This window comes from Gracilinanus agilis, chromosome 6 (genome assembly GCF_016433145.1).
Source record: "Gracilinanus agilis isolate LMUSP501 chromosome 6, AgileGrace, whole genome shotgun sequence".
NCBI classification, from domain to species: Eukaryota; Metazoa; Chordata; class Mammalia; order Didelphimorphia; family Didelphidae; genus Gracilinanus; species Gracilinanus agilis.
The window spans coordinates 144,646,253-144,662,589 of NC_058135.1; positions in this window are offsets into that span (position 1 = coordinate 144,646,253).

The window sequence follows — 16,337 nt, forward strand, 5'->3', positions numbered from 1 at the left end:
GGGGTTCCTCCGTTCGTCTGGACTTGTTTTTATGTCCCCTTGAGGAGTTTTGTGTGTTTCGGTCAGGAGAGGTTAAGAGCTGCTTCTTACTCTGCCGCCATCTTAACCCGGAACTCCCATTTTCTGTTTCTTAACAACTATTGGAGGAGAATATGAGGAACAGTGACTCTTTCAGAGATGTATTTCACTAGAAATTTACCAGAAAGGACAAACTGAAGCATATTTATATGTAAGACTTTTATTCTGAGGGACTTATGACTGATAATAAAGTATGGGTCAAAGAGCCTCACCTCTGACCAAGAGACCCCAAATTGAAGGTACAGTAAATTTTAATTAGCTAAAAACAAGAACAGAACATAAATCATCTTTATTGACTACTTCAGATATGTCAGAGAGAGCTCCCAAAAGCTGGGGAGACCACCTCTGACTATGTCTAAGAAATATTTTTGCAAATTTGTGGTCTGAACTATTTCCTAAGTTTTCTCATAAGGGCAAATTCACTGGATACTGTGGAATTCAATGAGACTACCTTAATTATAAAAGATGAGACAAGGTCATGTTGTCTTGTAGGAGATGCTGAGACAATGTTTGGTGAGAGTATTGAGAATTGAAATTTTCTTTAACTAGAAGTTTTGTATCCTTGGTATTTTCATCAAAGAGGAGAATGTTCAAACTTTAGCCTACATAAGCTTCTCTACTTAAAATTCCAAGAAGTTTCAGACTAAATAGAACTGTTATAGTATAAATTCAAATATAAAACAAAATACAAAAATTAATTCCTTCAATCCCTTGTTTATAGCTTCAGTAAAATCCCCTTGCACAAATAGTAGGCACATAACAAATACTTATTGAGTATTGGATTAGAACATATTCTCATTAAATTTAAATAATAAATGTTCAGATAAAGAATAGATTCATAAACAATGAGAAAATGAATCACTACAGTATTTCTAGTGTGCTAATTCTTAGAAGTAAGGAGCAAACTACACCAAGATAAAGACCATACCAAACCTGTGGCTTGAAACCACATCAGTTACTTCCAGTAAAATTAGATATCATGCTAGAATACTGATTGCAATTTTTCTCCACCTCCAAGAGTAAAACACAATTTTATCTTCTATATTCTAATCTCTACTGTTTCTGAAGATCAATGGGAAAAGTTTTACTTTTTTCAGGGAAAGAGGAAATTTTCAAAAAAGGGGGTCTTGCTCTATTAATAAACAGAATGTTGACTGGTTGAAAGACCTAAGGATACCTGACCTAGAGAAAATGGATAGGGTAGGTCAGTTATGAGGCTTCCATATATATATATATATATATATACATATACATATATATGTATGTATGTATGTATGTATGTATATCTGAAGAGGGAAAGCATTTTGGGCATCTATGAAAGTCTCTTCCAAGTCAAAAAAGGCAGATGTATATTGTCATGAGAACAAGAAAAAGGCCAATTTGATTAGAATGCAGCATGAGTATTGTCTTGGGGGGTAAGTGACTGGAATTAACACAGTCATATATAGCCTTTTTAAGTATTAGTTTGGTAGTTTAGTTAAGTGACAGGAAAAGAAATCATAATGCAAAAAATCAATTTGACTGCCATTATCAAGGGAATTTGGTGGATGAAGTACACAATTAAAATATTGTTATAGTCTAGAAAAAATAATCTTATTTAAAAACCTTCTGCCTTTAAATGCATTATTACCTTTCATTTTATTGTCATGATAGCCCTGCGAAACAGTATTGGCAATTTAGGACATTAGAGATATTAAGTACAATTCATACAAATAAGAAAGTCAAACTCCAGAGTAGTGAAATTACTTACCTAAGACCATCAGGCAATAACTTCCTGATCCAAGATTTAATTTCATCCTCAAATTCAGTATACCTTCTTCTATACCACATGAATTACTCCATTTAAAAGATTCAGAGGGGGCAGCTGGGTAGCTCAGTGGATTGAGAGCCAGGCCTACAGATGGGAGGTCCTAGGTTCAAATCCAGAATCAGACACTTTCCAGCTATGTGACCCTGGGCAAGTCACTTGATCCCCATTGCCCACCCTTACCACTCTCCCACCTATGAGACAATACACAGAAGTTAAGGGTTTTAAAAAAATAAAAATAAAAGATTCAGACACTGAGCCTCAGAATGAATTATCTATTAAAATTTCTTCCACTAAGTGGCAAATACAAACCTTCATCCCAGATCTTCAAAGTCCTGATCCAGGTCTCTTCTACCTATATTGTGCTATATTAAGCTCACTCTAATATTGTTCTGTATTCTAATATTAGAATTTAAATTCTGGAACTCAACATCCTTTACTCCATTTAAACCTTGATTCAAAACAAGCTATGTCAAGACAGAATAAAAAAGAGTAAATAAAAAAAGAGTTTTGTATGATTTCAAGATGGCTGCATGTCGAAAAGGAAGAAAGCCTTTATATAAATGTATATGAATATATACATACATATGTAAATGATTCAGAAAACCTATGTCAACATTAATGATTTTTAAGTAATCTTGAAAAAAAGAATGTAGTTTTCTGAAGGTAATAACTGCTCTTTGCAAATGTACTGTACAGCATCAGATTATATTTGTTGGAAGTCTAAATATTTCTAAGTGTGACTGTTTCCCACATTCCATGACATGAAAGTTCTATTTTGTCAATGAAAGAAAAAGAAAGAACAAATGAGGATTGTCCAGACATCCATTTAAAAGTATTGTACTCATAGTGTAGATTATTTGGGATTTCAGTGAAAGATATGTCTTTCAATCTCATTTGGAACCTACATTGGCAGTGTTTATATTTTCCTTTTCTTCAGGAACAAGGAAATACTATAGAAATCATTTACTGTTTGACAGAAGATATTTGATATTCTTGGAATTTATTATTCCTGACAACAAAGGGGAAATGGTTTATAGGAAGAACATCCACAAGCCACCTTTTCATAGCTTTCTTTAAAGAGAAGCATTAGACCTGTGGGAAGCAGCCCTGACTTGCTTTAGCAGTATAAAACTCTTTTTTACTTGCCTGCTAAAGGAAACTTTTGTGGGTTTATTAAGTTGGTGAAGCATTAAGATGTTTACTTTTCCTGAAAATGCAGAAAGGTGAGTTTTCTGAAAACTTGTTAAGCAGTAGACATTTCAGAAGTTCTACAATGAGGCAAGACAAAAAAAAAGAGAATTTCCCAATAGGAGAAGTATGTTTGGGTAAACTTTTGATCATATTGATGGCAGTAATCCTTTGACTAATGATAGTCACAAGAGGACTTTAAAGTGTGCCTAGGCTTTCTACTCATTAAAATCATGCTCAAATTTTATTTTCTTTTTTGTACCGCTCTAACTCATTGTCCATCACTGGCAATTTGAGAGCAGAGTTAAAATATGAAAGCCACTGTGCTAGAATGGAAAAAGAGTAGGACATTGAGTCAGGAGAAAACTTGATTTAAATCCCTCTAATCAGCTTTTTGACTGTGAACAACTTTAATTTAACATTTCAGAGTCTTTGTTTCCTTCTCAAACTTTCACAAGAATTAATAATAATAGCTGCCATCAAAACAACACTTGAAGTTGTGCAAACTGTTTTACAAATATGATATCATTTTATTTTACACAGAAATTCTGGGAAGTAGCTGCTATTATTATCCTTATTTTTTAGATGAATGGAGGCAGATAAATAATGTGACTTGACCAGTGCCATATAGAAGTGTGTGAGGCCATATTTGAACTCATATATTCCAAGTCTAGTGTTCAATGCGCTTACCTGCCTGGCTACCTTAGTGTATATAAAGCTCTGTACAAATCTTACAGTACCATCTAAGCCACTTTTCTTTAGCAGGCTAAACTGCTCTTTACCCTTCAGTTGATTTTGATCTAATACATTTTCCAATCCTCTCACATGGTATATTTGCTCTCCATTGGACTGTTTTTTATATCTTTATCCATATTAAAATAGGTGAATGATTTCAGCAGGGGCAACTAGGTGGTGTAGTAGAAAGAACACTGGACCATGAGTCCAAATACTGTCTTAGACAACTGCTAGCTCTGTGACAATCACTTTATTGCTGTTTATCTCATTTTCCATGACAAAAAAAGTGGGAGTAAATACAATACCTACCTCTCAGGGTTATTGTGAGGCTCAAATAAGATAGAATTTGTAGTGCACCTGGCAAAAAATAAACACTATATAGATGCTTATTTTCTTCTCCCTTCTATTTCTTTGAGATCAATGTTTCAGATGCAACCTTTCCATACTTGATTATTCTGTGCAATTCTTGTTCATGTCCTTTCTCTGATATTTCATGGACAATTCAGTAGACAATTCAGTAGAGAGTATGCAGGACCTAGAGGCAGGAAGACCTGAGTTCAGTTCTCCACTCAGTGTTTGCTAGATTTATGAATAAAAGCCACCACTGTTATTATTGCTATATCCACACAGAACCTATTATTTTATTACTTCTTGCCAAGGCTACATTATAAGTTCCATCTCCTTTCCTAGGAACATATTTTATGAATGATATTTTTAAACCAAATCATTTACACAGGCCATTCATGGTAACATATTTTAGTCAATTTGTGTCCAACTTGCATCTTTTAATTTTTTGGGGGGGCTTGGTTCATCACCATCCTGATTCTTTGGAATATGTGAGGTCCTATCATGTGATGACATATACCTTCTCTGAAAAACATTAGTGTAAAAAAGATGGCATTTGACATCATGGAACAGCTTGAGCCATTAAAAAAGCACTATGAATTTGTTCCAAATTCAATTTGGCCCACTCTCTTCCTATTTAGTTATATGCCCAGTTTACAGTCCATGGCTGATATTTACCCAAATCATGTGTGTTGGTGGACTAATTTGGGCAACATGCATTTTTTCACTTATTTTCCCCCATGATTTGATTGTTAGGCTTTGAGTAGTCCAGAACTACATTGATAATTTTCTTTCGTATACTGGTTTTTTATATAATCAACACACTATAATCTGAGTGCAGAGTCATTAGGATCACTTTTAAATCTAGAGGGAATTTTTCTTCTACTGATAGATAATTTTCATCATGCCTCTGGTGAACAAAAACTTTCCCTTTTTAATATTGATATAGGACTATTAAATACATTCATCTCTGTGATTATTTCTAACATATAACCTTAGGACCATAGATTCCAAAGAGAAAGAAGTCTTTAAAATTATATAGTTTAACTCCATAACTTTTCAGATGAAGAAACTGAGATAAAGAAAGGTGGGGTACATAGGGAATAAGAGGCAGACTTATTATTCCAGTCCAAATATAGAGTTCTGGCCACTGTATGGTATATTAATGTTAATGTGTTATTAAAATATGAATAAGAACCTAGAGACTATGTCTTTGAAAATGTGAGTTTAGACTCTTTTTGAAAATAAAGCACCAAGGCAATAAACAAAAATATGATAGACCAATTGTTGAAAAAAGGCCTCTAAACTTGCAGTTTCCTCTTTTGGGACATTTTTAAGAATAGAAAAAAATCATGTAATATTATATTTATTTTAACTTTCTTTATGTCATATGACTCTAAAGATGTCTGCACTAGAAAATCATTCATATTAGGGTGCTAATTCTTTTCTCATAATTTCATCAAGGATACCCTTTATGCATAGGTAGGATGTTCTTATGAAGATTTTATAATGATGATAAAAATAGACATGTGGTGAATAATTACTGATATCCTCATAATTATCTTTTAAAAATAATACCACCTGTGAGTTATTCACAATGGATAATATTGTCTTATTTTTTTTAAATCCATAACTGTTTTTAGAATTCTGTTGTTATTGGCATGCATCTATCTCTGCCTTGTATGTATGGTCTAGTCCAGGATTTTTTTTTTCATTTCCTTTAGAAATAACATTTATAATTAGTCTTTTAGTACATTAAGAACTAAGGAATAAGAGGCCAAAGTTAGGAGTTTCACCATAAGAGATGGAAGTAAACAAATTATTATATCAAAAGCTAGAAGATTTGTTCCAGGTTCATTTATGTATTTCTTGAGGTGATATAACTTAATTATTTCATCATCAGTTATATTGAATATATTTTAAAATAAAATAAATTTTCATTCCTCGGGTCCTATTGCTTTTATTTTTTTCTTTCTGCTGCAGAAGTTATTAATGTCAAACTAAACAGAAACATGAAGATCTAGCATTAATAAATTAAATAAATATTTTTGACTCTCAGTTAAGAGTCAAAGGAGTTAATTTAACTGATGGTAGAGCAGGATAGGATTTGAGGAAATCAGAAGTTTAAATAGTTATAAATAACATTTTTAGATAAATGATAATGATTGTGGAATATATTTGTATAATTTTTTCTTCACCTATCATGTGATACACAGTTTTTCCAGAGGTGTGCATAAGCCTAGAGCCAAATGTTAATTTTTTAGTGTGAACATTTACACCTTGGAAAATCTGTAAACATTACCAAATCAAAGCAGCTAGATGTTGCAGTAGATAGGGAGCTGAACCTGGATTTGGGAGCAAATGTGGCCTCAGATATTTGATTGCTGTGTGACTTTGGGCAAATCACTTAATATCTGTTTGCCTCAGTTTCCTCAACTTTAAAATTGAGATAATAATGGCACCTGTGTCCTATGGTTGTGAGAAACAAGTGAAAGAATATTTGTAAAGTGTTTAGGATAATGGTGTAAGGATGGAATTTTGAGGGGAGAGAATGTTGAACCAAAGAAGGAAAAAACAGTTGTTGACCATTGGAACCGGTCGGGGATGCTGGGAGTTTTTCATTCTCTCCCCTCAAAATTCCATCCTTACACTGGCAAGTAGTAGATAATAAATACTAGCTACTATTACTATAAATGAGGACTTGATTTGTTGTTTTGTTGTCTAAACATTAGAATGAGAGGGCGAAAAGATCAATAGTATAGATCAGTGATGGGCAAACTTTTTAAAGAGGGGGCCAAAGGAAAGGAAATGCTCTTTGGTCAGTCTGTTTCTAAGGCAATTCTTTCAAAGTTTCATTGTATTGTATCCTACTCATTGTATTCGTCAGATTAGGAATAATGTCTCCTGGCTGGATAGAACATTTCAGGGGGCCACCATAGTTTGCCCATCACTGGTACAGATTAAATTAAAAATGAATCATGTAGGGGCAGCTGGGTAGCTCAGTGGAGTGAGAGTCAGGCCTAGAGACAGGAGGTCCTAGGTTCAAACCCGGCCTCAGCCACTTCCCAGCTGTGTGACCCTGGGCAAGTCACTTGACCCCCATTGCCCACCCTTACCAATCTTCCACCTATGAGACAATACACCGAAGTACAAGGGTTTAAAAAAAAATGAATCATGTATATAACTGATTAGCACTTCTTTAAGACTTACGTGGAAAAAATTGATAGTCATGACCTTGTCCATGATAAGCAAATTTAGAAAGGGAAGTGGGTAAATTCTATAGTAAGACATAATTGATAGCCCAAGTCTTGTGCTGGTATTCGCAAAATGTACAAATACCTAAAAGAAGGCTTCCAAAATTTTAGCTATAGCCTATGGAATAATAACATGGACCAAAAAATTATAGGATGAGACGTGATTATGTTGTAACTTGCATCACTGAGATATAACAACCCACATAAATAAAATCAATGATCCATTAGATATTAAAGTAAATAGTATGATAAATGTGCTTAATGTCTTATACATTGCTATTTCCTCCCCCCCGAATGAGTACTTTTGAAAAGCCTTCAAACTTCTCTCTCGGTCATTCTTAAGGAAAAGGTAATAATTTGTAGTCAGACACCATTCTCAATGTCATTCTGATATACACCTGGTGGTCAGATATCCTAATTGCATGGGGAAAAATCTAAATGTGAATATATATGCATATATATATATATACATATACATATGAATATATGTGGGTGTATGTGTGTATTTAATTCTCACAATCCTGAAACCTGTAAAATACCAAAGGAAATGTCACAAAGTAAAATGTTGATTGCTTCATTTGGTTCTAAATGACTTTGAACATCTTTCATATTGCTACTGACATAAAAAAAAATCAAACCCTCAGAAAACCTTAGAGTTTTACTTTGATATGTATACTGTGCATTTCCTCAAATCTCATTATATTTGGATTCAGGAAAGAGTTTGGAAATAGCCTTTTGGCTGATTTCCCACTATCATTTATGAGAAAGCTCAAGGACTAAACCTGTTTCTATAATGCATTTCTAATTCTTGCTCATCCCTCCCCTTCTATATTATCTGCAAATCCCTGGGGTTAGTAGCCATCCTAATGCAGCATTCTAAAGGCAGGAAATTATATGGTCCAGTTGGCAAACATAGAGAGGTATAGGGGCCAGGGGAGGGAGATTTGTGGCAGGGTGGGAAAAGTAGCATATGGAAATTCACATGCACATATCTGGGATATGTCCCAGTTACTAATTTTGTTGTCTTGGGAATCATAGAGGCTTACAAAGAGCCAAAAGTTACTCCTTCCCTTTCTTAATTTCTCTCCATAACTGACCTCTTTGCACACTACCTTTGTTCTACTGCTAGGGTATTAAAGAATACATTCCCTCTTGTAAAATGGCTATTTTTGTGCAAGTAGATTGTAGTGTCTTTGGGGTTAGGAAGAGTCTCTGTATTATTTACACCATACAAAGCACAAAAAATACTACTGTTACTGTTGCTGATGAGAGCTCATTTATATATAGACTTTTAAGTTTGTTGAAAGATTTACCTCATAACAACACAGTGAAGTAGATTAATCAAATATTATCATTCCTATTTTATAGAGTTTTGGGGGGGAAATTGAAATAAATATAGAATTGACTGCTATATGTAGGACTTGAGTCCTTTCTAACCCTAAATCCAGTTCTTCCTTCCCCGATTCATTCAACTTTATCCTCACCAGGCTGAATTCTGGCTTCTTTACCACACGTTTGTTTCATTCACCCATCATCAATTCCCTTTTCACTTTCCTTTGATTTGTTTTGCCCCCTTCAGGATGTAAGCTCCCCGAAGTTAGGAACTATCTTTCTTTCTGCTTATACTTGTATTCCCAACACTTTGCTCAGCATCTGACACATGGTAAGCAATCAACAAATGTTTGTGGTATGAATAACTGACTCACAGGTAGATTATGTATAATTGCATATAAATTGTATCCCCTTATTCCATTTGTAAACCCATTTTGGTCAGTATCAGCCCTACCCTTTGACTAGGCACTACCTGTCCTGCTGGCATCGTGGCATCCAGAAGTGATGGTTGAAGTCCTTGGGTGACAGATGGAACCTCCAAAAATCAGGACTCAGATCTGAACTGAGGTCAAGTCTGTTCAACCAGAAGGTCTCAGGAGAAGGGACAAAAATTGGCTTCATAAGAAAGGAGATGCAGGAAGAGCTCTCTCTTGCTGGACACCTGTCACTCTCTCTCCCTTTTCTGGGGCATTTAATGTTTGGTGCACAAAAGCCAGAGACACTGGCTTGGCAGAAGCCACCTGGGTCAGACATGCCAATGCAGGGTATAAAAATGGCAATTAATTAGGGACAGACAGATGATCATATGATCTCTCCCTCTCTAACATTTACTAATAAATAATTATAAATTAATATACAATCACTACACAATTTTAATCACAGCACTATAAATCAGATACCATGTGAGAGGGCAGGAATTACAAAACTTTTCATTTGTGTGCCTTGCTGAGGGTAGATTGTCAGTCCCTTTTTTAAATTTAAAGGTCCTAAGCAAAGCCAAATATCTTATTGAAAAGAAATAATTGGTCTTTAAATGTGTGTTTAGAAAAGCCATGATTAATTAATTCATGATTTTTTCCCTTGGTATGAGCATTAGACAATATCTACTCTTTGACGTGTATAAAAATACATATACATCCATAGATGTGTATATGTTATATTTTCTTAATAAGACACATAATATACGTATATAAACATATCTATACCTATATTTGATTGATATCCTTATATATATTCAATATATATTCAATAATATATAGTCAATATAGTCAATAATATATATATTCAATAAATCACTCCTCCCCCCAAATGACAAGTTTTACAAAATGCTTCACCTTCAGTTTCCTTCCTTCCTTCCTTCACCTTCTTTTTATCATTCTCCTTTCCTTCAGTTCAATTTTCATTTCATAAGGGAAAAAAAAAACAAACAACTATTTTCAAAATGTTAGTGACTGTCTAGACTGTATAATTAATACCTAGTTATTAGACTATTAAGCAAGTTATATTATGATTATCCTGCATGCAGATGAATATATGTTACTTAGGAATACAGGAGCCACCTTCAGTAGTATGTACTTAAATCACCGCTTTTCAAGCTTCATTTGCTGCCACAACTTCTTTCCAATTTCATCTTCTCTCAAGGATAATCTGTATTTATCTTATTGCAGAGATGTACCATTGTAATTGCAATACACAACTCATATTTAAATGTTAATGGAAGAAAATTGCTCACATCCATATTTTAACAGGTTTAAGTACCCACAGTTCACCTACTTCACATACACACAAAAACGGGCAAGATCTGAAAAACAAAGCAAATCAAAGAGCTTCAGGTTTAAATTAAATATAAATAAATGATACATTAATTAAAATAATTGGAATCTTTATTTTTCCAGCCCATGGATATCTTGGAATGCAATATATTATTTATCTCCAATGAGAAGCAGGGAAAGATTAAATTCATGTGTTTAGAATATTACAGTCTTTTTATTATATTTTTCTCTTTTGTATTTTAAATGATTGAATTCTCTCTCAAAAAGTTAAGTAATATGGTTTTAGGCTAAGGATGTAGAAATTGCTGGCTATGTGGCTATGGAAAAGTCAGTATCTCTAAGCCTCAATATTTTTACCCTTAAATGGAGGATCAAACATATAGTTCCTAGTTTACAGTGTTGTTTCTGTCTCAAATCAAAAAAAAATGTGTAAATCCTCATGTCATGTAAATCAATTGTTGTTATTATCAGATTACCCTTTGAAAGTCTATGTGTTGTATTATAATTTACAGTTAGGACTTTTGTTACCATTTATTGATTTCTCTGAGTCTTGGCTAATAAACCCCAAACAAGCAGGTCAAAGATACTACACATTTTCTGAGGCCATTACTTTACAATTACCAGACCCAAACTAAAGAACATGACCTTCTTCCAAAATAGACTTCTATTATCAAGTCAAATAACTATTAAGTGCCTACTACATGCTGGGGATTGTGGTAAATACTAGAGATTCAAAGAAAAACCTTAGCCCCCCAAAAATGTCATTTCTCTCAAGGATCTCAGAGTTTACTTCCATTTTATAAATCTATAACTAAATATTTTAATCTCCATCAAGATTAATTCTACTACAAGGCATTTTATGTTTCTGTTTTTATTTGTTTTTGGAAGAAGGTTTAGGGTTAGGTGTCTCATTTTATCTTTTCTCTGAATTCCCTGTAAGAAAATTTGTATTCCACACTTTAACTCATTGTCTTAGTGAATTACCTGTAGAAATGAGGAAATTAAGTAACTTACCCATCTCATTGGCATGACTTGAACCCTTGGTTCAAGCTAGGTCTTTTTGCTGATTGCCAGGATGGAACTTGATCCCCAAAACTTTGTCCTACAAGCTCTTTTTACTCCCTTTGCTAATGAAAGGAAGGAAAGAGCTCATATATGTATACATACCATTATGGCTGAGTAAAGTAAAGATTAGAGAAGTTCAAATGCAATTTTACATTCATCCACTGGTTAGTATACTGACATAGCCTATATCTGAAGTACTGTTTTGTTTTTGTTTTTGTAAGACTCTCTCTCTCTCTCTTTCTCTCTCTCTCTCTCTCTCTCTCTCTCTCTCTCTCTCTCTCTCTCTCTCTCTCATCTATTATGCTAACTATTTAATGTAAGGAAAGGATCATGGGAACAAATATCTATTAAACTCAAATTTAACATGAATTTAAATTATTTATCCCATGTAGCTTGAATATAAAAAAGCTTTTATTTATTTTTAATTTATTTTTTTTTACTTTTTTCCATGGTTACAGGAGTCATGTTGCCTTCCTCCCCTCTTCCCTCCTTCCTCCTGGAGCTGACAACAATTCCACTGGAATAAACAAAGCTTTCAGATCAAGTCTTGGATATGCTTTTTAATGGCAGCACAGAAAATAAAGCCTGTTTAAAGAGGACACATTGGTAATAAAAACTGTTTTCTTCAGTAAGTTGGTATACTAAGTACAAACTGTCCTCCTGCTTTAAATGACTTATTGAAAGAACTGTCACAGGCGGGTAACTATAAGAAGAAAGAAAGTTTATATTTAGCAGACCACAGGCAGAAAAATCATACAGCAAGGTCCTCCAGTCCAATTCCAGGAGAATACAAGGAACGAGGGTGGCAATATGCAAGCATTCAGGTGGAGAAGGCAATAAAGTACTTAAATGAAGAAAAGTCTCTAAAGAAATTCAAAAAAAAGTCAGACCGTGGAACAATCTGGCAGGCTGAGAAGTTTGTATACAGAGTGTCAGAAATGCCTTATATTGGGTTTAGAAGGAAGGATAAAAGGAGCATTCTGAGGACGGACTGCATCTGATGAAAAGTCAGATCAGGCTGTCCAGTCCAGTGCGCACATAACACAATTGCAAAAGATGATGACAAGTTGAACAAAGGGAGAGGCAGGCTGGAGACGGGCTTAAAAAATAATAGCAAGCTTTGATGTGCTGTTCATCCCAGCATGAGGGGCAAGGGTCACAGTAAGAGGTGCCTCACAAAGATCGACAGGACCATTCTTCACATGTAATTATTACTATGTGTGAATTGTGATACCTTTACAAGTCCATCATAGCAGCTGAACTGGAAGAAAGCAAAGTTAGACAAAACACTGCATTCTGGACTGTTAGAACCTTCTCTGAGATTACCTCCAAGTTGGCCTGTTTATCTCATTAGTACAAAGTTGCTTGCATTAGATGGTGAACTCTTTTGGGGAGGGATTTTTTTAAATTTTGCTTTGTTTGTGCCATTCTTCATATCACTAGCACTTGGCATAGTGCTCAACATACAGACATACTTCATAAATGCTTGTTGACTTGATTCCTTTGAGGTCTTCTGTGCTCTGTTGGCATAGTACCTGTCAGAAGGTCAGTACTTAATAAATATTTGTTGACTCGATTCCTTTCAGGTCCTTTGTGTCGTGTTTTGGTTTGGGATGGTACAGTGGGGAATATCAAGGTCCAGTCTAATGTCACCTAAGTGGATCAGTGGATAGAATGCTTGGCCTGGGGTTAAAAATATCTGAATTCAAATCTAGCCTTAGATACTTAAGAGTTGTGTGACTGGACAAGTCATTTAACATCTGTCTACCTTAACCCACTAGAGAAGGAAATAGGAAATCACTCCAGAATATTTGATAAGAAAATCTCAAGGAAAACATTATCCATGAGGTCATAAAGATTCACACAAAATAGTGGCTAGAAGTCATCTTAAATTCTGCATGATTTTACCTCAGATCAAATAAAAAAGGACACATTAAGGTGATTAGATGGGGAAAGGGGAATTATTATCAACTTTTAGGGAAGGGGTAAACATGTTCTTCTCTGTCCTAAAAGCTCTAAGTAGGAACAATATGATGCAGTTAAAAAGACTAGTTTCCTCTTGGTAGAAAGAAAAGAAAAATTGTTAATGTTGAGTTAATAGAAAGTTGAATAAGATTTCTCTGGAGTTAAGAGATTCTCCCACATTGAAGCTTTTCAACCAAAGGTTAGATTACTGCTTATTGAGAATGTTCATAACTTTGCTATTTAACAGCTGGCTATCTGAAAAGGTATGATATACTTTGAAGTTTAATCAACATTATAATATTTTCTCCATCACTTTCTTGTACCATCAACAAAATAATAAACCAAGCTTTGAGTTATAACATTTGCTGATCTCCAAAGTGTAAATATTCACAATAAAAATTTAACAACCAGCTCTCATCAATAGAAGCTATCTCCAGCACTCTCCTGGAGAAGAAATTCTAGTTCTGGTAGAGATTGGACGAGATAGCTACTCAGTTTCATTCCAGTTCTAATTCTAAAATGATTATGCTTCTTTAAGTCTTTTAATAAACATTTATCCATCAAAAGAAAACAGACATATTAGTGAAGAAGAAAAGACCACGTAGTTGTAAGAAAACAGAAATACATTTGGGAATTAGACTTGAGGGATACTTTATAGATTCCTACTGTTTGCATAAAAAAATGATTTGTAAAAACTCAATGTGTGAGTAATAATTATGTGCAAAAATACTAATCATGATAATTAAAGTTAATCTCTCAGAGGTACCACAATTAAATAGCACCACTGTGCTAGTCTTAGAAAACCTGAATCCAATAGCTGTTGGGTTCTCAAGTTTCATTTCTATGCTGTGATATAGTCTCAATGCATTTTTTTACATTTTCCCCCCTCCTTCCCTGTTCATTATAGCATGTTTAACAGATGATCTTAGAAAGCATCCACAAAAGCAATTTCAGGGCTAAAGTTTCAATTGGCCTCCAGAAATGCATTCACAAATGGAAGTCAAGTGGATTGCATAGTTCGTCTCATAACTAGGGATAGATATGTGAAAATGATTCTTGGTAAATATGAAAAGTTCCAGTGCTGTCTCTGAAAAGGTATTGTTCACAAAAAAATTAGGCATTTTTGTTCATGAAATCTTAATGAGAGGAAAGTGGGTAAAAAAGAAGGAAAATTGAGCTTCCTAAACTTTAGTTGATGGAGGTGTCTTGGGGGAGAGCAGAAGTCTCTGTAAAAAATCTCTATCTAGAAGGATTATTTAAGGGAATTTTTCCCTTCATCCCTCAAGGCTCCAACTCAGATTGGAGTTTACAAAAAAGTTTCCATTACAGAGGAATTCATTAAATGAAATCCTCTGCTGCCACTTGCATCCCGTTTTCCACAACCCTACCCATAAGCCTGACCAGCATACTTCTAGTTGACAAGACACTGAAAGATATGATTAACTCAAAATTTTAACAGATTTGTTGTCTCATTCAGTGGAGATCTTTTCTCTGGTGATACAGATCACTAAAAATCTATATGTTCTCATTCTACATTATTTGCTGTGTGCTTTTACACAGATTCATTCATTGGAGGTCTCATTCTGTTTTCCTACACATTTTTTGGTGTCCACGAAGCTTTTATCTCTCCCTTGTACACTATGACTCATTGTAATTCTTTATCTTTAATGTCCTTCCTGATCTTACTGTGTGACTTCTGGGAATATAAATTACAACATAAGAGAATACCTTCCTACAAGGAAGTCATGTTTGGTATGGGAATCAACACACACAGATGGGTCAACTGCAGGATGGGTGGCAAGTCCTTGCTTCACAGAAATATGGCACACTGGGAGAATATTTGATGGATTTCTGATTTTGTCAGTGAGTAAAACTGAGAGTAATCTGTCCACTACAGATCAAAAACAGACAGGCCTCACCCAGTAAACACAGAAAATATTTGGGGCAGAATCTAGCATTATTCTAACATTACTCAGTGATGAAGTGTCTGAATATCTCTATAAGGGGAATAGACATAAAGAATGTAATATACAACTTTGTTTTAAAAGAAATAGAGGATTTAACGATTACCAAAACAAATGCCTGTTTTATCTATTAGTAGATGGATTTGTGGACTCATAAACTGATGATATTTATCTAATATATTAAGGCCTACTTTACATATATTTTTATTTAATCTTACAGGATTTCTGAAATGGATATCATTTTCTCTTTTTTATGGATGATGGATCTGAGGCAAAGTGACTTGCCCATGGTCAAATTAAAAATAAATCAATAGTTTTTTACAAATTGCAACCGGCCTAACTTCAATTCCAAGATCAGCATTTTCTTCCAAAGGAAGCTACACCACGACTAGTTATGTGATTCTGAGAAAATCACTTTTACAGCTTGCCTCAGTTTACTCATCCAAAAATGGGAATAACAATAGTACCTACCTCCCAGAATTATTATGAAATATTAAGAACATGTTGATAAAATGTTTTTCAAATCTTAAACCATTATATAAAAGCTAGTTTGTAATAGTTATAGCCATAGCAACAGTAGTAGCAGTCAGTCATAGTTGTAGACATAGTAAAAAATTCTGAGATAGAATCATGATCTTCACAAGACTGATAAAGGGAACTATGAAGTGAAAATAGTTAAAAATTCCTGGATTTGAAGATGTGGTGAATGTGCCACTATGAGAAATACTTAATAAATCGTGGATAACAGTAGAGTTACCATAGACCTGAAAAATAGGATACAACCCAAAATTCAAAAGAGGGGAGAGAATAGATGCTAGAAGACATAGTC